This window comes from Callithrix jacchus, chromosome 3, assembly GCF_049354715.1.
Source record: "Callithrix jacchus isolate 240 chromosome 3, calJac240_pri, whole genome shotgun sequence".
Classification (NCBI taxonomy): Eukaryota; Metazoa; Chordata; class Mammalia; order Primates; family Cebidae; genus Callithrix; species Callithrix jacchus.
Genome location: NC_133504.1, coordinates 14,294,017 through 14,318,951, shown reverse-complemented (window position 1 = coordinate 14,318,951; position 24,935 = coordinate 14,294,017).

Below are 24,935 nucleotides of genomic sequence, written 5' to 3'. Positions count from 1 at the left end.
TATAGTGACATAAATCAGATCAGTGATTGCCTGGGATTGTGACCGGATTGATAACCAAGGGGAACAAGGAAACTTTTTAGTATAATGAACGTGTTCAATGCTTTTATAAGTATAAACAAACATAAACACACACAAATATATAATGATCAAATTGTTTAACTTAAATAGGTAAGATTTATTTTACTTTGTGTCTTAATAAATTTGTAAAACATTATAGTATTAGTTTTTATTTGAATAATTGTACCAGTATTTTCTATGCTGTATCAAATTTCACAATGAAAATATAAACATTTAACATTTTTTCTATATATACTATTTTGTATGTTTTACTTTTGTCTTTTACTTATTTAATTTTACATAAATGTTGGCAGGTTTAAATTGCTTATTATTTGGGTGCACCGAGATTTTTCAATCATTTTATATCCTTAGATATACATATTAATGAGTGGTCCTCAATCAAGAGTAGAGTGTAATTTTGCCCCTTTCCTCTCCAGGGAACATGCCACATTTTTGATTGGCACATCTGGAAAGGTGCTACTGGCAACTACAGGTAGAGGCCAAAGATAACTGCTAAATATCCTACAGTGCACAGCACACGCCCGTCAATAAAGAATTATCCAGCCCAAATGTCAGTAGTACTAAGACTGATAAATTCTGATGTAAATTATGTATTTATTCAGTTGTGTGTTAAGGCTAGAAATAAAAAAAAGCAACACAGAAAAAAATCAATTTTAAATGCATAAAAACACAAAAAATTAATTACAAAGTAATTTTGTGTATTAGTAATAGACAGTTTGTAATTTAAACTACTTTGGAAAATCTATTTAGCATAATGCAACATTCTTGTACCTTGTTAAAATTTTTTAAATGACCTTTTTATTTCAAAAAACAGACTTCCAATAACTCCTAGAGAGACTTAGAATAACTCCTAGAAATGTTTCTAGTAAGCAGTTATATTTGTATAACAATATGAGACTTCATTATATTTTACAGTAATTTAAGACAATAAAGTCCTAAATATATAAAACAATTGAAATATGAGTGTTAAATACTCTTTCTCTTTTTCCCAACCCACTTGCCACACATATCACTGAAACCCTATTGATTTCACTATTAGCTTTCCAGCACATCTTTTCATGAAGAGAGCAACTGTAAGGAAAATTACAGCATAATAAACAGAACAAGAATCTACAATAGCTTATGCAATATAGGATACTTTCTATTATTTTTAAAACTATTGTTAACATGAAAATGGCATTTCACAAGAGCAACTTAATAAATGTCTTTTATGAAAATAGTGAATTCAGTTGCACTGGTTAAATTTGGACATATTTTTCATCCGAAATGTTTGAAAACTTTATTCTTGAGACAATCTGAATCTTCAGAAATATCCTCTATTTCATTCTATTACTTTCCAAGTGTAAGTTATATGTCTTTTCATTATTTTGTTATTAGTTTGGAATAGTCCAGTAGAGAAATGCCATAGCTTTCACCCTCTTGATGTATTTTAAATTCACTTTAAAATTTAGACATAAACATAGTAGCACAAGACTAATTTAAGATTAGATATGAGGTATCTTTCTAAATGTTGTTTTAGTTTGCCCACTGGGAAAAGAGAAACTCTGCAGCTTAATCCTGTTAATTAGCTTTTGGCAAACACAGTTACAAACAGTTTTAAATCCTATCTCACGCTAGTGTGTGGAGGTTTAGTCAAATGTGCCAATAACTGTAGCTTGCTCTTTCTGTTCTAATTTTAATCACTCCTCTAACTCATTACTGCTGTGGTTTCCATTCTACAAAGCATAGAAGGAAGTGGCTGCCAGGGACTACTTTTTTAGGTTCAACTAAAAACATTTCTTAAAATGACTTAAAAATAGCATATTAGCTATACCACACCTTAAATAAATTTATGGTTTCAACATATTATGAAATCTGAAGCAAACCTTATGAATGAAATTCCCAATGCTAACACTCAGTTACGATATCATGATGGGTTGACTGGCTTTCACAGCTATAATCAGGAGAGAAAATTAATTCACCAAACAACTAGGCAAGCTTTGCTTATACTGAACCTACATCTTTATAATCAATCACAAATAACATTGTAGCTCACTCAGTATGTTTAACCCAAAGGAATATAGAAAACACCACAATAAAAGAAAGACAAGCCTAAAAATTTACTGTAGTTGTAAAAAGAACATCAGGGAATGCAATTCCCATAAGCACTGCCTGTGTTCCATAATTATGTTTAGGCAGCAAATAAAAAGGTTTTGCTGTGGAGATTTGGATGCCTATCCTTAAAAAAAGAATTCATATACATGTTTTAAATAAAATCACTAGGTCTTTGATAATAGTGTTGATTTTTAAAAAATAATAGGACCATCACCAACATGTTGCTGGTAGCAAATTTTCCAACAAAATTTTTTCATACTCATATTCTTGAACCATTAAACTGCATTCAAAATAATCTTGCCCAAGAATTTCTACAATCAACTATATCTCCAATGTTTTAATATTCCTCTTTTCTCTTCCTATTTTCTTTTTAATAAATTGTTTCCCAGTTTATTTTGGTCTTTTCTGGATTCTGTGAACAATTATTGAGAGCTTAGTATATTCCAGGCATTGTGTTAAGCACATAAAAATATTGTTCCCTTGAATTCAACAACAATCCTATGTGAAGACACTATTACACATCACAGAATCATGAAGATGCGACTTACAAGGTTACTTACTCAGTCATTCTGGCAGAAAGTGACAGAATTAGAACTTAGAACTTCCTGTTGCCCAAGCCTAAACTATGCCTCCCCGATCACTTTCATTTCACTTTCCCTCATATACTAGTTGTCCACAATATCTTTCTTTTTCCTAAATGACAGCAGTGTTCCTCAAGTCACTGAGTTTAAACGTGTATATGTAAATTCCCACACTGAACTTCATCTTTGACTTACTTACTATTACTTATAGTTGGAATGTGTCCCCCAAAAGTTTATGTGTTAGAAGCTTAATACCTCTGCTCTCATGAATGGATTAATATTGCTACTATGGGAGTGGCTTTGTTATAAAAGGGAGTTCTTTCTGGATCTCTTGTTCTTGCTCTCTCACCATGTGATGAGGCCACAAGAAGGCCCTCACCAGATGCTGGCACCATGTTCTTGCACTTCCCAGCCTCCAGAGCCTTGATCTAAATACACTTATTTTCTTTATGTATTACCCCAGTCTGTGGTTTTTTTTGTCAAGTGGAGTTTAATTACTGACAACCATATAGCAAAGTACGATAAAATATTAACACTAATTTCATATAAATGGAATGTAAATTGCTTTTTCATTGCTTAAATTGCCTAAGTTATTTGGTTTTTAAAAATACATCAAGAGAAAGCTGAAATTATTCCAGGAATAGTCTAAAGTCTGGCCTATTTCATAGTGGCCTCTCATCCAAGAGAAATGTCACTATCAAGACTAATGTAGATACTAGCTGAAAGGGAGGAAAGGGTCATTTTCGGCTCAGTACACTGAACATCTGTTAGATTTAGAGGAAATGCAGTTACAGGAATCTGATACTGTCACCATAATTATCAATGAGGATTCTAGAGAATTAAGAACTTAGATGTGTGGACATATGGAAGAAATATGTGTGTTCAATATACATTTTCTGAATGGCCAGATATTATGCTATTTGTTCCTTTTCTCAGTAAGTTTCATCATAATAAATCAGCATAGTTATGGTCTATGAATATTTATATATTTTAATAATCTTTCATAATTACATATTTGCATGTATAATTATTATATACTGGGATATACTTAGGTGTCAATTACCTCTTCTTACCTTTTTCTAAGTCACACGATAACCACTAACTTAGCTTTATATTAAAATAGACTAAACTTCTTATATAAAGGAATCCTAACTATGTAAGGCATTAGTAATTCTGTTTTAGAGCTTTATCTCTAAACTTTATTAATGGTTAAAATATCTTAAGATTTAGATAACTTGGATCCCTGTGATGTAACCAGTAAATGCTATCTTAGCACACTTTTTTCCATCTGCAGCTAATTCTGTATTTAAAATAATGATATAATTGGTAAATAAAATTTGAAAGATAAATTCTGCTTTTTGCTTCATAGCACAAAAGATTTTAATACTGTATAAAATGGTTGTATATAATAGCTATATATAACATTAAATAGTGTAAGTGGTAACCAAGTAATCAGAAATAGTTTAGGTAAAAAAGGAGTAATTTGATGAAGAATAAGATGACTCACATAATTGAAGAGAGGACGAAATTAACAGAGTTCAGGAACTATATCTTTCATAATGTCTTTATTTTTTTTTCTACAGGATCTTTCAGCAAATGTCAGTAAACATGGCTTCTGCCACTAAATTAACCTCACTTTCATGAATGTCCCTGCCACAGAGGGATTGACTCAAGCCCAATAGACCCAAAGAAGGACTCAGATTCACCAGCTTAGGCTAATATAGGTAATATTTTTATTACCTATAAATATTAACCTTGAATGTAAATGTGCTAAATGTCCCACCACTAACTGAAGTAACCGTGGCAATTAGACAATGTAACCTGTGCTCTTAGCCAATATATTATAGTGCTTCAGATAAGCACAATACTATTAGTGATCTTTCACTTATGTATTAGTGACAGGTACAATTTTAAGTAATGTGCATACATAGTAATGGAATTAATCTCACCACAGTCCTATAAGGTCAGTATTATTATCACATTCATTTTACATATGAGAACACTGTAGCACAAAGATTTCAAGTAAGTCCCTCAAAGTTTTAGTAACTTGCATAATCAGTAAGTGATACAGCCAAATTCCAAACCCAGCCAATATCCAACTCTGAGTTCCATTTGAAAACAAAAGCAAAAGTGGGGCTTTTGGGATCCTTAATATGCGATACTTTTTCATTATTTTATAGAGGCACTTTGTAGGGCAAGATTTTTCTTCCTACTTCATTCTTTTAATAAATGCTGCCTTTCAGGGTGACGGCTCTATTTGAAAGCTAATCAAGACTTCCAAATTCTTGATGGCCTTAAGTTTTATTTCCAGTCCTCTCTGTGTTTGTATGATTAAACTCAAAATGTCTAGCTACCAGGGATGAGCAGATGTCCTCAGAGCAAGCACTGGCTTAAGAGCATTGTTGCTTCTGTGGATTACACATTCTCATCATTTTATATTGATAGATTTCTCTTCCTTTTCTCAGCCCAAATATGAATTTAAAGAGATTTATTATTTTCTGTTCAGCCTCAAAGTTGGTCTTTACCAGTAGGAACTGCCATAAAATAAAGTACAATTTTTATTATATGTAGGAATAACAGCAGGTGTTTGAGTAAACACAGTGAAAGTTAATAAACATATTGTGAAATACAAAGATATGCAGATAAAATATCTAAGTATTTTTTGAGGCAGGTTTTTGCTGGAGTGCAGTGGCACAATCATAACACATGGCAGCCTCAAATTCGTGGGCTCAAGCAATCCTCTCACCTCAGCCTCCTGAGTAGCTAGGACAACAAACGCACCACCACACCCAGCTACTTTTTAAATTTTTTGTAGAGACAGTGTCTTCCTGTGTTGCCCAGGCTGGTGTCGAACTCCAGGGCTCAAGCAATCCTCTTACCTTGACCATCCAAAGTCCTAGCATTTCAGGCATGAGCCACCACAGTCAGTCTGAAGATATCTAATTCTTAATATAAATATGATTTGAGAATAAACCAATAGCTGTAAAAACTCCATATTAGTAGTGTTCATCCATTTGTAGATTTGCAAATAGTTTAGTGCTCATAAATGTCAGGAATCTACTTGAAAATCTAAATACAGAAGTAGACTTGCTTTTCTTTTTACTCTAGCATAAATTTGTCTATATTTTTAAATTTGCCAAGATGTGCTAAGATTTTTTAATAGTTATAATTTCAACTTTTATTTTAGATTCAGGGAATACATGTGAGGGTGTGCTACACATACATACCATGTGATGCTGAAGTTTGGGGTATAAATAATCCCATCATCGAGGTAGTGAACATAGTACCCAATAGTTACTTTTTCAGCTCTGGGATTCCTCCTTTTCTTCCCCATCTAACAGACCCCATTGTCTATTGTTCCCACCTTTATACCCATGTATACCCAATGTTTAGCTCCAACTTATAAGTGAGAAAATGCATTATTTGATTTTCTGTTACTGTATTAATTTGTTTAAGATAATGGCCTCCAGCAGCATCCAGCATCCATGTTGCTGCAAAGGATATAATTTCATCTTTTTTATGGCTATGTAGTATTCCACAACGTAAAAGTGAAGGCAAAATTGTATATTTTTCAAACAAGCAGTCACTAAGGGAATTCATTACCACTAGGCAAGTCTTACCAGAGATCCTTAAATCTAAACAGGAAAACAAAGGAACTACACCTGCTGCCATAAAACACATATAAATAGATAGTCCACACACTCTATAAAGCAACTATACAATCAAAACAACAAAACAACCAGCTACCAAATTCACAATAGGATCAAACCAAATATATAAATATTAACCTTGAATGTAAATGTGTTAAATGTCCCAGTTAAAAGGCACAGAGTCGACCAGGTGTGAAGGCTCACACCTGCAATCCCAGCACTTTGGGAGGCCAAGGTGGGTGGATCACTTGAGGTCAGGAATTTGAGACCGGCCTGGCCAACATGGTGAAACTTCATCTTTACTAAAAATACAAAAATTAGCCAAGTGCAGTGGGGCGTACCTGCAATCCCAGCTACTCAGGAGGCTGACACAGAAGAATCACTTGAACCTGGGAGGCAGAGGTTGTGGTGAGCTGAGATCGTGCCACTGCACTTCAGCCTGGGCAAGAGCAAGACTCCCTCTTGCGGGGGGAAAAGCTCACAGAGTGGCAAGTTGGACAAAAAAAGAATACTTATCTGACATCTGTCTTCAAGAGACCTATCCCCCATGTAGCAACACTCATATGTTCAAAGTAAAGGACTGAAGAAAGATCTATCATGCAAATGGAAAAGAAAATAGTTCAGGAGACATTACTCTTATGAAAGATTTAATACAAAAGACTTTAAACCAACAACAATCAGAAAGAAAAAAAATAGCATCACATGATGATAAAGAATTCAATTCAATAACAAGGCTTAACATAAACATATATACATCCAACACTGGAGCACCCAGATTCATAAAACAACTACTTCTAGACCTATGAAAAGACTTAAACAGCCACACAATAATAGTGAGGGATTTAATACCCCACTGTCAGCATTAGACAGATAAAGAAGGCAGAAAACTAACGTAGAAATACAGAATACTCTACCCATTAACCACAGAATATATCTTCTCATTTGCACATGGAACATACTCGATGATGAACTACCTCCTTGGCCATAGAATAATTCTAAATAAATTTTTAAAAAATTAAATTCATACCTACCACACTCTCAGACCAGAGAGGAATAAAAATAGGAATCAATACCAAGAAGAGCTCTCAAAATCATGCAGTCACATGGAACTCAAACATCTTACTCCTAAATGACTTTTGGGTAAACAACAGGATTAAGGCAGAAACCAAAAATTCTTTGAAATAAAAGAAAACAGAGATCCAACATCCCAAAATCTCTATAATGCAGTAAAAGTAGTGTTAAGAGGAAAACTTACAGTGGTAAACACCTGCATCAAAATGTTTGAAAGATCTCAGATTAATGCTCTAACATCACACCAAGTACTAGAAAAATAAGAGCAAATGAACCCCAAAGCTAGCAGAAGAAAAGATACAACCAGAGTCAGAGCAGAACTAAACAGAATTGAGACCCAAAAGTCTATACAAAGAATTGACAAAGCCAAAAGAGTGTTATTTGAAAGGATAAAAAAGATCAATAGATCGTTAACGAGATTAACCAAAAAAAAGAGGCAGGGAGTGGTGGCTCACACCTGTAATCCCAGCATTTTGGGAGGTAGAGGTGGGTGGATCACAAGGTCAGAAGTTCAAGACCGGTCTGACCAACACAGTGAAACCCCATCTCTACTAAAAATACAAAAATTAGCCAGATGTGGTGGTTCACACCTATAATCCCAGCTACTCAGGAGGCTGAGGCAGGAGAATCACTTGAAAAGGGGAGGCAGAGGTTGCAGTGAGCCGAAAGTGTGCCGCTGCACTCAGCCTGGGTGACAGAGTGTGACTTTGTCTCAAAAAAGAAAAAGAAAAGAAAGAAAAAAAGTAAAAGAAAAGAAAAAAGAGAGAACACCCAAATAAGCACAATCAGAAATGACAAAAGTGGCATTACAACCAATCTCACATACAAAAGATCTTCGGAGACTATTATGAACACCTCTACATACACAAACTAGACAATTTAGAGAAAAAGGATAAATTGTTGGAAATCCAAAACTTCTCAAGATTGAATCAGGAAGATAGTGAAAGCATGAACCGACCAATACCAAATTCTGAAATCGAATCGGTAATAATATAAAAAAGTAGCAACCAAATAAAGAAAAAAAACCTGGACTAGATTAATTTATAGCTGAATTCTACCAGATATACAAAGAAAACTGGTACCAATCCTATTGAATTATTTCAAAACATTGAAGAGGAGGAACTCCTCCCTAACTCATTCTCTGAAGCCAGCATAACCCTGATACCAAAATCTTGCAAAGGCACAACAAAGGAGAAAACAACAGGCCAATATCCCTGAGGAAGTAGATTCAAAAATCCTCAACAAAATATTAGCAAACTGAACCCAGCAGCATATCAAAAAATTAATTCACCATGATCAAGTAGGCTTCATTCCTGGGATGCAAGATTGTTTCAACACATGCAAATCAATGAATGTGATTCACAACATAAACAGAATTAAAAACAAAAAACATACGATCACCTCAATAGACACAGAAAAATCTTTTCATAAAACCCAACATCTCTTCATGATAAAAACACTCCACAAACTGGACATCAAAGGAACATGTCTCACACTAGCGAAAACCATGTATTACAAACATACAGCCAACGTCATAGTGAATGGGGAAAAGCTAGAAGTATTCCCTTTAAGAACAGGATTGAGACAAGGATACCCATTCTTACTGCTCCTATTCAACATAGTACTGTAATTCCAAGACAGAACAATGAGTCAAGAGAAAGAAATAAAAAGCATCCAAACAGGAAAATAAGAAATCAAATGATCTCTCTTTGTAGAAAATATGACTGTAAGATATGTTTTTGGACATAGATTTTGTCTAATTGCTTTGAGACTAGGTAGTTTGTCTCTGATTTTCTTGAAGATGAGCAAATTGGGAAATGAAACAAATGGAGATACAAAATATTCTTCCAAAAACTGGAAAATAAGGGAAAACAGCAATTATTTGAGAAACTCTTAAGGTCAAATCATGATAAGTGTTTATAAAATAAATAGAAATGGATAATTTTTTGAGGCACAGATGGGCTCGCAGCTCCAACAGATATTAGCTAAAATATGATTCTCATGCATTTTCATCTACTTGGTGGAACATATTGGTAGCCTAACAATCCTGGTTAAACAACAAAAATTTGTGTTTTAAGTATGAAAAATATCAGCTTAGTTTATCCATATGTTAGCAAAAATGTAAAAGAATACTAAGGTTAGAGCCTAGGTATCAATGGGTACACCATAAATCTGTGAAATTATTTTTTTTTCTAAACCGAGTGAACCTGAACACTAGTTCTCACATACCTTGCAAAGTTTTATGTGTAGAAGTCATAAGTCTTCCTACCCTAATAATTATTGGATTCCAAAAAAGCCATAATCTGAGAATGACGGGGGAACTAGAAATAACCCCAATTTACCACAAAAAACTTCAAAGGAAAGTCCTGGATTGTCATAGTTATCCAGTGGAGAAGGGAAAATACCATATTGAATTCACACTATCTGAGACATACACACAAACTAAAACTATAAATTTTACTGTTTCTGGACTGTCCTAGCAGAAGCAAATATAAATCTGTTCTGGAGAAAAACACTCCAGACTTCAAAGTTTTCAAATTGTAAAATTTCAAGGCAAAGTGGGCACCTCATAGTAAAATAAAATCACAGAAACATAAAGAAACAAAGCACCATAAACAACACTGGAAGAAATAACAAACAGCAAAGTCTGGCCTGCAAAGTCATTAACAAGAATTACAAACATTTTATAAAAGTAGAAAAAATAAGTTTAATCATAAGGAACAAGAAGATTGGCAGAAGAATCGAATTCCTAAAATTAAAAAAAAAAACTTGAAGTTTAGAATTGTATTAATCCAAATGAAAAACTGGAGAAAATATCCAGAATACATTCATAGTAATAAAAGAAATGGAAAGTATAATAAAAATCTTAAAGCTATGGGAAAGTTAAGTTTTAATATTTTAGATGGGGAGAAGAGAGAGACTAGGACAGAAGTATTAGCTAAAGGTATAATGGCTGAGAACTTTTCAAGAATTTGAAAGTCACCAAATGCAGATTCAAAAACACTAGATTTTTAAATAAAATTTAAAATACATTTTTAAATAAAATTTTATTTTATTTAAAAGTCTTGATTTATAAATACAATTTAAAAATGAATCCAAAACATGTGATAGTGAGATTACAATCTATCAAAGACAAAGGCCAGACATTTAAAACAGCCAAAGAGAAATTCTGACAAAGGAGCAATAATTAAAATGACAGTGACATCCTTACGAAAGCAATGAAAACTTATACATGGTATAATATCTCTAAGACACTAAGTGAAGATACTTGTCAACCTAGAATAGTATAGCCAACAAAAGTAAACTTTCTCAAAAATGAAGGAAACATATAGACCACTTTATATAACCAAACCCTAAGGTTGTCACCAGCAAATCTACAGTATGCTTTTAGGTGGAAAAATTGTTTTTAGATAGATGGGCTGAGATATTAGATGTTCTAAAGCTTAAAATTTGCAAATATGTGGGGGAAATGTAAGAAAACATTCACAGGCAGAAACTCTATGGAGTGATTAAGGGCTTGGACTCTGAAGCTGACAACCTTAACTGAAAATATGACTGTCATTTATTTGGTATGACTTTGGGCCATTTAATAAATCTCAATATGCCTTTGTCTTCTCATTTGTAAAATGGTGATAATAAAGTTACCTCTCTCATGGATAATTATAAGAATAATATGAAACAGTAAAGTACTCAGAAAAGTACCTGGAATATAGTGTGTGTGCTATGATTATTATTACTACTGTAAAAAATAATAACAACAATGTTTATGAGGTTTAAAATATCTAAGAGTGAACATAATCATGTTCTTTGGGAAAAATATAAAGATATTAATTAATTTTAGATTTTGATAAGCTTGCATATTAGAATTTCTAGAGAAATCACCAAAACAATAGGCAGTTATTGACTTCCAAAAAGTAAAGAAAAAGTGGCTTGAAAATCAATGCAAGAGCTGATTTGTGGGTGGGTTCAGTCAATGGTATGCATTGCCAGGAGGCTGGAAGGTGAGAACAAGACAGAAATCAGTGTATTTTTTCCTTCCCTTTCCTCCTTGTACCTTATCTCAGGAAGTGATTGCCCCTTCATGGCTCTAGCTCCCACTGGATAGACTCACCATGGTTCCAGTCATGGCTGGCTGACCCAGCAGGTTCTAAAGAGCTGGCTTTTCCTTTTGTCTCCCTCTAGCCTAGGGAAGGTTATAAATTCCTACTATTGCTAACATTGTCTCTTGGTTAGTCAGTATTTCCACTAGCTGTGTAATCATGGATTAAACTATGTTTGTTCAAACACTGAGTAGTTTTTGTTACCCGTGTTGGTCCCTCCCTAATACTATGATGATGGATTTATCCATCAAAATATTAAAGCATAAGATAGTAAATATTAAAATAATTTTTAATTCCCCTTGTTCTGATTCTCTGCTTACTGAAAAACTTTCTAGTCATAATGAGATATTTTCCAAATGGTCTTGTTGAGGGAGAAAGTGTATCAGTTATTCCTAAGCAAGCTCCTTCCTTCCCTCCCTCCCTCCTTCCTTCCTTCCTTCCTTCCTTCCTTCCTTCCTTCCTTCCTTCCTTCCTTCCTTCCTTCCTTCCTTCCTTCCTTCCCTCTTTCTCTGTTTCTTTGTCCTCCTTTTTCTTTCCTAATTATATCCTGAGCACCTGTAAGCTTTGAAAATGGAACTCTGCTCTAGAAAGGCAAATCTACGTTGAGTATTGATATTTATGTATCTGATTTTATAATGTTAAAGACCAGACCCAAGAGAGGGACAAATTTCCTAAATTAGTCATATTAACTGATAGCCATTTGGTATTTCCCATAAGCAGCTTACAATATTATTTATTTAGATTTCTTTGTGAAGATAGTATTTTTTAAAGAGTGCTACTTTCTACATAGATTCTGAGAAAGAAAAGTACATTGATTTTGCTGGTAGAAAATTCAAAGAACACTCATTTTCTGGTATCATTGGAAGTATGGCTCTTGGAGGTAATAAAACCTCTATGTGTAGCCTTTTACAGAAAAACTTTAAAAGTCTTAAACAGCAGGTCTTTTAATACTTTAGAAATAACAATTCTTTACAAAAGCCCTTATTTTCTTATTAGGCAACCTTTAGATGTCCAACCCAGCTGTTTTATTTGTCTAAATAAATAGGAAATGGGAAATGTAATTTCACAACTATAACTTAACTTTGTTCAAACATTGGCAACTCTTACTTAGTGCACAAAGCTTATCTGGCTATGCTTTCTTTTGCTCCATAATTCTCAATATATGATTAATATATGCTCAGTGTATTCTCAATCCACAGGTGCTTAATGCAGTGGTAGTCAGGAGGGGCCTGAGGGGAAGCACCACAGCAGAGGACATTGAAGGGAAAATCTTCGTAAGACTTTTAATGTTCCTGCCTCCATCACCAGTCATTCTTAACATAAGATTGTCTGATGTGAGCAATTATTTCCAGTAAAATATTAAATTTAAAACATTTTTCTTTCAGTTTAAAAATGCAGAATTTTTTAGGCACTTTGTGGGAGGACATTTCCTTTAAAAACAAGAATAAGACATTAGAGATCTCCACGGTAGATAAAAAAAACATTTAAACTTACATTCTCGTGGTAAAGAACTGAATGGAGCAAAGGAATGGGAACATTAGCAGAAAAACTGCAAAGGCGATTTGCATAAAATACAGGAATCATTTGAAGAAGAAGAATTTTTGCAATAATCTTATAATTACTTAAATTATTGGATACCTTGGGTAAGGAGGGGAGGCACTGATTTAGAAAACAGAACTAACCTTCTATCTGCATTTTTTCCTATCACAGATTTCAATCAGGATTGATCTAAATTTTGAATAAGGACATAAGTGTTAAGAGAGAAAAGGGCAAAAATACAGATGATTCTCAACTTATGATAGGATTGCATCCTGATTAGCTCCTTATACACTGGAAATATTATAACTTGAAAATGCGTTTAATGCAGGCAACACAGCAGATGGTCTCTGACTTAGCAAGGATTGATTGATGACTTTCTGACTTTAGGATAGGGTGAAAGTAGTAATACTTTTAGTAGAAACCATAACCACATTGTCAGTTGTAAGGAGCTCCCCAACTTATAACAGGGTTATATCCCAATGCCACCCGAAAGTTAAAAAATCATAAGTTAAAGTACTGTAAATCAGGAACTGTGCACCAATATAAACTCATGGAGGGTCAGTGTGGTAGAGCTGCAAGAAGCATCAGAGACTTGTTTATTTCCTTAAGCTCTTCCGCATATAATAGACTAAATCTAGGGAGAGAAAGTGACTAGCGCTCCCTAGATTGAATTGAATACCTTTTATTTCTTTTTTTGCCTTATTGCTCTGGCTAGAACTTCCAATACTTTGTTGAATAGGAATGGTGAGAGAGGGTATCTTTGTCCAGTGCCAGTTTTCAAAGGGAATGCTTCCAGTTATTGCCCATTCACTATGATATTGGTTGTGGTTTTGTCATAAATAGCTTTTATTATTTTGAGATATGTTCCATCGATACCTAGTTTCTTGAGAGTTTTTAGCACAAAGGGCTATTGAATTTTGTTGAAGGCCTTCTCTGCATATATTGAGAGAATTATGTGGTTTTTGTCTTTGGTTCTGTTTATGTGATGGATAATCCTTTTAGATTTGTGTATGTTGAACTAGCTTTCCATCCTCAGGATGAAGCCAACATGGTCGTGATGGATAAGCTTTTTAATGTGCTGTTGCATTTGATTTGCCAGTATTTTATTGCATTTTTGCATTGATATTCATCATGGATATTGGCCTCAAGTTTTCTTTTTTAGTTGTGTCTCTGCCAGGTTTTGGTATCAGGATGATGTTAGTCTCATAAAATAAGTTAGGGAGGATTTCCTTTATTTGTATTGCTTGGAATAGTTTCAGAAGGAATGGTACAAGCTCCTCTTTGTACGGCTGGTAGAATTTGGCTGTGAACCTATCTGGACCCAGACTTTTTTGGTTGGTAGGCTATTAATTGCTGCCTCTACTTGTTACTGATCTATTCAGGAATTCAACTTCTTCCTGGTTTAGTGTTGGGAGGCTGCAAGTGTCCGGGAATTTATCTGTTTCTTCTAGATTTACTGGTTCATGTGCATAGAGTTGTTTTTAGTAATCTCTGATGGTAGCTTGTATTTCCAAGGAATCGGTGGTGATATCCCCTTTTTCATTTTTTATTGCATCTATTCAATTCTTCTCTTTTCTTTTTTATCAGTCTGTCTAATGGTCTATTTTGTTGATCTTTTCAAAAACAACGGTTCCCGGATTCACTGATTTTTCTGAAGGGTTTTTTTGTATCTCTATCTCATTCAGTTCTGCTCTAATCTTAGTTATTTCTTGTCTTCAGCTCACTTATAAATTGATTTGATCTTGCTCCTCTAGTTCTTTTAATGGTGATGATAGGGTGTTGATTTTAGATCTCTCCTTGCTTCTCATATGGGCATTTGGTGCTATAAATTTCCCTCTAGATACTGCTTTAAATGTGTCTTTGTTCTCATTGGTTTAAAAAAATATTTATTTCTGCCTTCCTTTCATTATTTATCCAGTAGTCATTCAGGAGTAGGTTGTGTAGTTTCAATGTAGTTTTGCAGTTTTGAGTGAGTTTCTTAATCCAGAGTTCTAGTTTGATTGCACCGTGGTCTGAGAGACTGGTTGTTATGATTTCTGTTCTTCTGCATTTGCAGAAGAGGAGTGATTTACTTCCAATTATGTGGTCAATTCTAGAGTAAGTGTGATGTGGTGCTGAGAAGAATGTATATTCTGTGAATTTGGGGTGGAGAGTTCTATAGATGTGTATAAGGTCCCCTTGCTCCAGTCTGAGTTCAAGTCCTCAATATCCTTGTTAATTTTCTGTCTCACTGATCTGTCTAATATTGACAGTGGTGTGTTAAAGTCTCCCACTATTATTGTGTGGGAGTCTAAGTTTCTTTGTAGGTTATCAAGAACTTGCTTTATGTATCTGAGTGCTCCTGTATTGGGTGCCTATATATTTAGGATAGTTAGCTCTTCTTGTTGCATTGATCCTTTTACCATTATATAATGCCCAAATTATCTCATTTGATCCTTATTGGTTTAAATTCCATTTTATCAGAGAGTAGGATTGCAACCCCTGCTCTTTTTCTCTCTCCATTTGCTTGGTAAATCTTCCTCCATCCCCTATTTTAAATCTATGTGTGTCTTTGCATGTGAGATGGGTCTCCTGAATACAGCACACCAATGGGTCTTGACTTTTATCCAATTTCCCAGTCTGTGTTTTTTGATTAGGGCATTTAGCCCATTTACATTTAAGGTTAATTTTGTTATGTGTGGAATTGATGGGTGCCAAGATGGCTGAGGGGAGGCAACTCAGGAATGCATCTCCCAGTGAATGAGACGCAGAGGGCTAGAGGACTTCATGATTCCAAGTGAGTGCGGGGTTCATTTCAGTGGGACTGGTAGGACACTGAAAACAACCCAGGGAAGGAGCTGAAGCAAGGCAAGAGCTGGCCAGGAAGGGTGAACCAAGACAGGGCCGGGCACGTTCCCAGCTAGAATGTGCAGCTGGCTCAGAGGGTAGGGGACTTCACCCCCTCTGTGCTCTGATTCGGATCCTGTGCTTATGTCATCCCTCCTGCAACCCATAGTCCCTGAGAGCCCTGCCAGACTGAGGGGTACCATGGGTTGTTGATGCAAATCTGAGTAATGGCATTTGCCTGGCGCTGCAAGTTGTTGGCACAAACTTAGGCAGAAGTTTGGACTAACACCAGCGGGATGAAACTACCCATCCCACAGAAAGAGGCTGAGTTGAAAGTAGGGAAACAGGCCCTAAAGTCTGGCAGACCCTACCCCCCATAAAACTCAAACTGAAGCCCGTGAGCTAGAGAGCTTGGCAGTGAATACACCAGTTTGAACCCAACCAGGAAAATCGAGCTAGGGGAAGGGGAGATGTCGTTGGAAAGATGGGGTTAATCTCGCTTGCAAACAAACTCCAGGGGAAGACCACCCACCCAGCAGCCTGACTGAATCTGAAGCTTCCTAGCAGCGCCTCTACAGGCCAAAAAAAATATAGCTCCAAACTTAACAGGACGTCCACTCAAGAGATTCCTCCCGAAATCACCAACTTCAAAGATCAAATTGAGATTAATCCACCAAGAGGGGAAGAAACCAGTGCAAAAAGGATGGAACCATCAAAGACCACAACACCTCTTCTCCTCCCAGGGATCACAAATCCTCACCATGAAGGGAACAAAACAAGACAGAGAATGAGTTTGATGAATTAGCAGAAGCAGGCTTCAGAAGGTGGGTAATAACAAACTTCTCTAGCTAAAAGACCATGTTCTAACTCAATGCAAAGAAACTGAGAGCCTTGAAAAAAAGTTAGACCAAATGCTAACTAGAATAACCAGCTTAGAAAAGAACATAAATGATTTGATGAAGCTGAAAAACACAGCAAGAGAACTTCATGAGGCATACACAAGTTTCTACAGCTGAATCAATCAAGCAGAAGAAAGGATATCAGAGACTGAAGATCAAATCAATGAAATAAAATGAGAATTAGAGAAAAAAGAGTGAAAAGAAATGAACAAAGCTTCCAAGAAATATGGGATTATGTGAAAAGACCTAATCTATGTTTGATCGGCATACCTGAATGTGACAGGGAGAATGAATCCAAGTTGGAAAATACTCTTCAGGATATTATTCAAGAGAACTTCCCCAACCTAACAAGGCAGGCCGACATTCAAATCCAGGAAATACAGAGAACACCACAAAGATATTCCTCAAGAAGAGCAACCCCAAGGCACATAATCATCAGATTTACCAGGGTTGAAATAAAGGAAAAAATTCTAATGGCAGCCAGAGAGAAAGGACAAGTCACCCACAAAGGGAAGCCCATCAGACTCACAGTGAATCTCTCAGCAAAAACCTACAAGCTAGAAGGGAGTGGGGGCCAATATTCAACACCCTTAATGAAAAGAACTTTCAACCCAGAACTTCATATCCAGCCAAACTAAGTTTCCTAAGTATAGGAGAAATAAAATTCTTTACAGACAAGCAATTGCTGAGAGATTCTGTAGCTATAAGACCTGCCTTACAAGAGCTCATGAAGGAAGTACTAAACATGGAAAGGAACAACCAGTACCAGCCACTGCAAAAATGTTACAAATGGTAAAGAACAACACAATGAAGAACTGTGTCAATTGACAGCCAAAACAACCAGCCAGTAACAAAATGGCAGGATCAAATTCACACATAACAATATTAACGTGGAATGTAAATGGCCTAAATGCCCCCAACCAAAAAACACACACTGGCAAACTGGATAATAATTCAAGACCCATTGGTATGCTGTATTCAGGAGAAACATCTCACATGCAAAGACTCACACAGACTCAAAATAAAGGGATGAAAGAAAATTTACCAAGCAAATGGAGAACAAAAAACAGCAGAGGTACCAATCCTAGTCTCTGATAAAATGGACATTAAAGCAACAAAGATCCAAAGAGTCAAAGAAGGGCATTACATAATGGTAAAAGGATCAATGTAACAAGAACAGCTAAGTATCCTAAATATACATGCACCCAATGCAGTAACACCCAGATACATAAAGGAAGTTCTTAATGATGCACAGAGACTTAGACTCCTGCAGTATAATAGAGGGAGACTTTAACACTCTACTGACAATATTGGACAGATCAATGAGACAGAAAGTCAACAAGGATATCCAGGACTTGAACGAAGATCTGGACTAAGTGGACCTAATAGATAGATATCTACAGAACTCTCCACCCCACATCCTCAGAATACACATTCTTCTCGGCTCCACATCACACTTACTCCAAAATTGACCGTGTAGGTGGAAGTAAATCACTCCTCAGCAAATGCAAAACAATGGAAATCATAACAAACAGCCTCTCAGACCACAGCACAATCAAATTACAACTCAGGATTAAGAAAAGCACTCAAAACACACAATCACATGGAAACTGAACAACTTGCTTCTGAATGATGAATGGATAAAAAATGAAATGAAGGCAGAAATAAGAATGTTCTTCAAAACCAACAAGAACTAAGACACAACGTACCAGAACCTATTGGACACATTTAAAGCAGAGGGAAATTTATAGCAATGAATGCCCACATGAGAAACAAGGAAAGATCTAAAATCAACCCCCATCATCAAAATTGAAAGAGCTAGAGGAACAAGATCAGACAACTCAAAAGCAGGCAGAAGACAAGAAATAACTAAGATTAAAGCAGAACTGAACAAGACAGAGACACAAAAAACCCTTCGAAAAATCATTAAATCCAGGAGGTGGTTTTTTGAAAAGAACAAAATAGACTGCAAGCCAGACTAATAAAAAAGAAAAGACAGAAGAATCAAATAGATGCAATAAAAAATGATAAAGGGGAGATCACCACTGTTTCCCTGGAAATACAAACCACCTCAGGGATTATTACGAACATCTCTATGCACATAAACCAGTAAATCTGGAAGAAATGAATAAATTCCTGGACATGTGCACACTCCCAAGACTAAGTCAGGAAGAAGTTGAAACCTTGAATAGACCAATAACAAGGTCTGAAATCCAGGCAGCAATTAATAGCCTACTAACCAAAAAAAGTCCAGGTCCAGACAGGTTCAGAGCCAAATTTTGCCAACTATAAAAAGAGGAGCTGGTACCATTCCTTCTGAAACAATTCCAAACAATACAAAAAGAGGAAATTCTCCCTAACTTATTTTATGAGACCAACATCAACCTGATACTAAAACCTGGCAGAGACACAACTGAAAAAGAAAACAACAGGCCAATATGCATGATGAACACTGATGCAAAAATCTTATTAAATACTGACAAACCTAATCCAACAGGACATCAAAAAGCTTATCCACCACGACCAAGTTGGCTTCATCCCAAGGATGCAAGGTAGGTTCAACATACACAAATCTATAAACATAATCCATCACATAAACAGAACCAAAGACAAAAACCACATAATTCTCTCAATATATGCAGAGAAGGCATTCAATAAAATTCGATTGCTCTTTATGCTAAAAACTCTCAATAAACTAGGTATTGATGGAACATATCTCAAAATAATAAAAGCTATTTACAACAAACCAACAGCCAATATCATACTGCACAGGCAAAAACTGGAAGCATTCCCTTTGAAAACTGGCACTAGACAAGGATGTCCTCTCCCACCGTTTCTATTCAACATAGTACTGGAAGTTCTAGCCAAAGCAATCAGGAAAGAAAAATAAATAAAGGGCATTCAATTAGGAAAAGAAGTCATCAAACTGTCCCTATTTGTAGATACATGATTGTATATTTAGAAAACCCATCATCTCAGCTCACAACCTCCTTAAGCTGATAAGTAACTTTATCAGTCTCAGGATACAAAATCAATGTGCAGAAATCACAAGCATTCCTATACACCAACAGAGATAAACAGAGAGCCAAATCATGAGGGAAGTTCCATTCACAATTGCTACAAAGAGAATAAAATACCTAGGAATACAACTAACAAAGGATGTAAAGGACCTCTTCAAGGAGAACTACAAACCACCGCTCAAAGAAATAAGAGAGGACACAAACAGATGGAAAAACATTCCATGCTCATGGTTAAAAGAATCAATGTTGTGAAAATGGCCATACTGCCCGAAGTAATTTATGGATTCAATGCTATCCCCATCAAGCTACCATTAACCTTCTTCACAGAACTGAAAAAACCCACTTCATATGGAACCAAAAGAGAGCCCACATAGCCAAGACACTGTCCAACCAGTCTCAATGAGATAAACCTGGTACCTTGGTTGGAAATGCAGAGATCACTCACCTGCGTCGCTCTCACTGGGAACCACACTCCAGAGCTGTTCCTATTTGTCCATCTTGGTGGAAATCCATTGTGACTCTTTTACTGCTGTTGGCAGTATATTTTGCCTTGATTGGCTTGAACAGGGAGTACGCAGTTAAATTCATTCTCTTCTACTTTACCGTTTTTACCATATTTTAGCTCTTACTCCACAGGTTAAGAAACCAATGAAGGATTTACAGTGATAAATATGTATCCCTGCAGTGCATTCTGGAACTGGAGACATGATCACAAAGTGGGATCATGGTCCCATTAGATCCATTGTGAGACAGCCTTAGAAAAAGTCTCCATCTGTCTGCCAGCCTTTCTATGGCCCAGTTTAACAGGGGGCTTATGGTGATTGTATTAGTGTCAATTCAGGTAATCTATACAACACCACTTGAAAGATACTGGCATTCACCTTCATTTACTGTACATTTCTCCGGTACACTACTACACATTTCTTTGGGGAAGGATTGGGTTATAGCTACTTTGTATACTTGCTGTAACTGGTCAGTGTCTTTTATTTAGAAGAACTGGCTACCTTTTCAATCAATGGACTCTAAGTATGAGAATGGTCTCAGTTCTGGAACCTGCACAAGCCAGGTTTAAAAGTTGCTGAAATGTAAAAGCAAAGTTGTTTTTCTACTCTTGTGTTGTGGGTTTCTCTCACCTTTTCAGAGACATTTCTGTGTATCTCACTTGTTTTTCTCTTTCTTAACATCTCTGTCTCCTTATCTATTCTGTCATTCTCATGCAAACTTCGCTTATCTTAAAAACAATAAAAAGAACCTTAATTTCTTACAACAGCTATCTCCAAATGTCTTTCCTTGTTTTCACAAGAAAATTTATCCAGATCATCGCCTACACGTTTCTACTTGCTCCTCTGCCAGTCAGACCACAAATTACATCAGTCTGGTTTGGTCAACATATCCAACAGATAGGAATATTTTCACGATCTCCAGCAAAACCTAATGAATATCTATCCATTTTCATTATATTCAAACTCTCTGCAACAGGTGACCAATCTCTCCCCTTCCAGTATTCTCTCTGGGCTTTCATGATACCTTTCTACTAGATTGCCTCTACCTCACAGGCTACAATTTTTTATTCTCAATTACTGGTTCCACATTTTCTTCTTGACCCATGGCTCACATCTAAGACTTCTGTCTAATGGTACCCACTTCCTTGGGGACTGCAACCAGTCATGAGGCTTGAAATACTACCAATGAGGTAAAGAATCACAGCCCTGATTTTTCTTTTGAAATGCATAACTACTTAACTGCTATTCAATATTTCCACTTGGATACCTCAGAAGCACCTTAAACTGACTCTTGTTCTTCACCCATCTTCCAGACCTGTTCCATTTCCAGTTTCCAGCTCTCCTGTATAAATGGTTGTTACTATCATTCAAACTGTTGTTTGGCTAGAAATGGAAACATCCTAGATGTGCCTTCCATTTTTAAAATTGCACATCATATCCTTCAACAAATACTATGATTCCAACTGCAAAACACATTTAAAATTAATCTAATTCTATCTTTACTATGACTGCCTTAGAGGAAGCCATCATTATCTCTTGCCTGAAATAGTACAATAGTGTCTGGATGTAGGTTTCTGGGTAGAAATATGTGGAACATTCATGTCTGGTAATTGAGAATGGTTTTAGAAAGGGATTATTTGCAAAGCTATTGCCAGGGTTTAGACAAAGAAAAAAAGGACGGCATATTACCCGAAACTAATAAAAGGGACAAGTGAACAGAAAGGGTTATCCAACGTGGCCATGGACCTAAGTGATGAGGGCCAGAGGGCAGGTACATTGGCTTCCAATGGAGAGACACAGCCATTCTTGTGGCACCTAGCAAAGAATAAGCCAGGCAATAAATACCTTGACTTTACTCTTCTCCCTCTCTCCTTACCTCTGCCCATGCCAAGCCAAGCAGGAAATCACAGAGAAACAGGTGTGACTGGGTTTTGAAATCCATGTAGATACCCTCCTGGGGCCTTGGAAAGTGTGAAGAATAGCAGAAAGTGGGGAGTCAAGAATATACCCACTACAACCTCCTATCTGATTTCTGACGGCTGTTTTTACTACTCTTCCTTTTAGTGTCTAGAGTGATGTGCTTAAAAAGCAAATGGGTTATATATACCGGTTGCCTGCTTAAAAGCCAGCCACCAGTGGTTTTCTATTGGATTTGAAATAAAATCCAAAGCCCTTTTCTTGGCCTACTAGGCCCAGAACAATTTGGCTCCTGCCTCCCTCTCCAACCAGATTTCAATTCACTTCCTCTTATGCTCACTACATGGATACCACCTCGCCCTTCTTTTAATTTCACTAATACAGCAACATGTGTCTGGAACACTCTGCCATGCAGTCTTACCTGCTCTGCCCATACCTGAATCCTTCTCACTCTGTAGGTCTCAACATAAATACAGACTCCCCAGAAAGGACTTTGATTATTCGATGTTATGTAGGTCCAGCTAACCCTGTTTGTTATCTACTACCATAGCATTTTGTTGGCTGACTAAATTACTTCTGGCCCAATTCCCTGTTATTTTGTTTATATGCTCATTTATTTTTCATCTTCCCCACTGTAAACTCCATGAAGTTGGGAATCGTGGTTGCCTTTTTCACTATTACACTATCATGGTGTCTGATACAGTCAGGACTCACTAATAGAGTTAAATTAATAATTATGTTAGTAAGTAAATAAAGAGTGGCATACTTTTACAAAGTTTCTAACAGTCTGCTGCTAAATAACTTGCTCAGGTGGATTCCAAATTTGTAACCTTGACCTCATTAGCACCACACACCAACTGATTGATTCTGAAGCATGATTTGGAGTCCCTGCAGAAGAAATACTCTGGTAGCTTAGCTACAAAAACTCCTTTCTCCTCCTTGCTGTAGGAGTAAAAGGAGGGTGGAATCATGTGAGTGATGAAGGGTGAAACTGCTCAGAGCTGTGAAAGATACAGTGATAAGCTGTGTGTGGTGATAGTTCATTTAACTCATCACCTCCTTGAGTTGAAAAAAAAAGGATAGAAAAGGATTTGAAGTCTTCGTAGCTGGCAAGCCACCAGAAAAACACGCTATTCATAAGACTCTAGAGAATTTAAAGCCAATTAAATATTTTATTCAACACTCAAAACAGTTGTCCATGACCCAGGGTCTTCTGGAGATTATCAGATGTAAAAGGAAAGTAGAATTTCATTACAAGATTTCTAAGAGGTAACAGTGTACAAATGGAATACCGATGGTGCAAGCATTCTACATCTGCAGAGGTAAAGTCAAAGGACACATATTTCAGAGAACACAATCAGTCTTCTCTAGCAGGTAAAGAAAGCATCAGCAACAATGAGCAAGTGCCTGCTAAGAATCAAAGCCTCTTGTCACGATTGCAGAAGGTGATGCTTGCTTTCCAGAAAGTTGATTTCTTCTCTCTCTATCTCTCTCTCTCTCTCTCTCTCTCTCTCTCTTTCTCTCTCACTGCTCTTTCTGAATAATATCTTCTTTTAATAACCACTCCCAAACATGTGCAACTTCACAGGCTGTTGATGATATCATATTGCCTGTACTGAACAGTTAGGCAGATTTCCAAATTAGTTAAAAATGTTTTAATTTGTGTGTGTGTGTGTGTCCTTAAAAACTCCCTCAAACCACTATATTTTAGATATGCCAGAGGAGTTTAGTACTGAGCAATTCAGAAGACAAAACGAAGCAAACCCAAAGAAAACTTAGGGTCAGCGATGTCAGTCACTTAACACCCTCACTCTCATTGCAGAGTGGGCAGCTAAAGTGCTTTCCAGCTTCTTAGTGATCTTAATTGGTTCCAGAGAAAGACTAACTTTCTATGTGCACACAACCAGTTGACCACACTATTATAGATTCTGTTCAGTAAATGAGTCCAAAGCAATTATGTCTGCAGAGCCATCAGATTCACTGCATTCTATTTCTGACATAGAATTTTTTTAAAAATGTATAAGGAAAACAAATGTATTGACGTTTACAAAGATCAGTTAAGACGGAATGGAAAGCAGTGAACAGAATAAAGTACCTGGAGTCGCAGTTGCTATCATATTTGTTCTCACTCTCATGAAGGTTCTGAAATAACTGTTCTACAGTCAGTATCGAAGACTAATCATATCTTTGCAAGGAATTTGATACAGCACTCAGAAAAGAGAATTAGGTCAGGTGCAGTGGCTCACACCTATAATCCCAGCACTTTGGAAGGCCAAGGCAGGAGGATCGCTTGAGGTTAGAAGTTTGAGACCAGCCTGGCCAACGTGGCGAAACCCCTTTTTTACTACAAATACAAGAATTAGCTGGTTATGATGGCACACACCTGTTGTCTTAGCTACTTGGGAAGCTGAGGCAGGAGAAGCACTTGAACCCAGGAGGTGGAGGTTATAGTGAACTGAGATCCCACCGCTGCACTCCACCTGGGCAATAAAGTGAGACCGTCTCAAAAAAAAAAAAAAAAATTCTATAGTTAACCAAAGAGGTAAGTTCTAAAAAAGTATTTGTTTTTCCACCGCCAAATTTTGGCAACTATAAATAAATGAGCAAAGAACATTCCTTCATTATTATTCTTTTTGTTGATAAAGGTGGAAAAAGTA